This window comes from Anneissia japonica, unplaced genomic scaffold (genome assembly GCF_011630105.1).
Source record: "Anneissia japonica isolate Jap-2015-1 unplaced genomic scaffold, ASM1163010v1 scaffold407_len587689_cov185, whole genome shotgun sequence".
NCBI classification, from domain to species: domain Eukaryota; kingdom Metazoa; phylum Echinodermata; class Crinoidea; order Comatulida; family Comatulidae; genus Anneissia; species Anneissia japonica.
In genome coordinates, this window is record NW_022686478.1 from 129,783 (window position 1) to 131,706 (window position 1,924).

Below are 1,924 nucleotides of genomic sequence, written 5' to 3' on the forward strand. Positions count from 1 at the left end.
ACGAACGAAATAGAAACAGTAAATTACGGCCGAAGTGTCGAGGTAAGCAAATTGCGCCGATTACTGAACGATTGCAGACGCGAAGGGTCTCAACGACAACGTCGGGAACCTCCCGGTCGCCGTAACGACGGTCCCAGCTACAACGTCGTTGACGACGCATGTTCCGGAAATTCTGCGTGCGAATCCGAAGAGGAAGTGGACGACGACGTTAGCAAAGACGTCCTCGTCGGCAACTCCGAAGAGAACGAAAACCCCGTCCCATCCCCTTCGTCGTGGACTACCGACCGAGCTCCACCGCCTACGGAGGGTTGATCGGAGAGGACGCATGTTCGTTTCATCAGCTTCTGAACCAAGCAAGACGGTTCGTCGAGTCCGAGGACGAAGTACCAGAGGCGGCGAAGAGGTTGTCCGACAGGTACGGTTCGACGGCCTTCGCGCCGACCATGGTTTACGCTGACCCGCCCACGCCGGCCACAAGATCTCTCGCGAGGTTGATAGCGTTCATGGGAAAGATTCCCGGCGTGACCTGCTGAAACCGAGCGAGTGCACGGTTCCCATCTGCTTCCTTTCGAGCAACAACCATGCCGGGTTCGCCGGAAGAGGAGACGCGCACTACGTGCTTTTCGACGACGACGCCGAAAGCATAAAGTGGACGGACACGGATACGCTCGTCCAGTTGGCCGAGAGGATACTGAATCGCAATCTCGTACACGATCCCGGCGCAGTGATAGTGGAAGATGTTCGACGACATTGACGACCCGGCAACCAGTTCCGACAACTTCCTGCTTCTCATAAGCATCCTGCTTGCCGACATCGTACCTAACTGCAAAGAACGCGAGCGGGAGAGACGCGAACTTGTCACTTCCGTTTTCTGAATGTCTTTTGAAATGTGGAGGAATCTCGAAGTGCGCGTGCGAAGGAGATGGTCGAGGTGGGCGCGAGACTGGAGGGCGATCGACGCCGACCGCCGTCTAGAATTATTCGAGGATGGTGAGCAGGAGGAGGAGGAGGACGACGACCACGACGAAGACGATTCGTTGGAGGAGTTGTCTGTGAATCTGCAACAACGGTTGGAAGCTGCGTGCGGAAGCGTCACAGACGACGACGTCGTTCCCTTCTGCGCAAGATGCTTAGTTCTAGCGAAGCACCTTCTGCGAGGGACGGATTCGGTCACGACGGAGTGCTGCACCATGACCGACTTCGACGTCGTGCTCGCGCGACACATGCTGTTCCCTTGGACGAGCGAGCATTCGACGGTGATATCGAAGCGCCTGTCGGCACTCTGGAGGTTCGTGGTCGTCGTGGGCACCGTACCGGCGTTGCCCATCGGTTGTTGTCCGAACGTTGGTTACCAGTGTTTCGTCTGCAGGAAGGAGCAGACGGACGAGGAGTGCCACCATCTCGTCACGACGATCGCGAACGAAGGTACTGAAGACGAGGAGGATATCTGCTGCGGTGCGCCTCCAGTATTCCCGCGTCTCGACTCTCGCCAGTCGACGAGACCGGAAGTCGCCGAGAAGGACGAGTTCGAGATCGCGAGGCGCGTCGACAGGCGTGCGAGATCGGCCGCCGACAAGCTGAGGGTGGAGATCGAAAAGGAGATAAGGTACGCAGAAGCGTGCGTCCGATACGCCTTCCTTCCAAAGACCGTTAGTCTCGGTTGCATAGCGCACGTCGCGAAGTTCGTCTCGTTCGGAAAACGCAGACGGCAGTTGGCGTACAGGGAACGAGAGACGTTCGGCCAAAGGGATCTGCAAAGGTGGTCCCGAAATCTGCTGGAGTGAATGTTGGCCAATCCGGACAGGCGCGATCAGAGACGGGCCGCGATGGCCTCGTTCTTCCGTTTGGTGGTCGATCCGACATCGGTGGTGAGGGACGCATCGACGACGAGACACGAGACCGCCTTCCGAACATGGATGGAAGC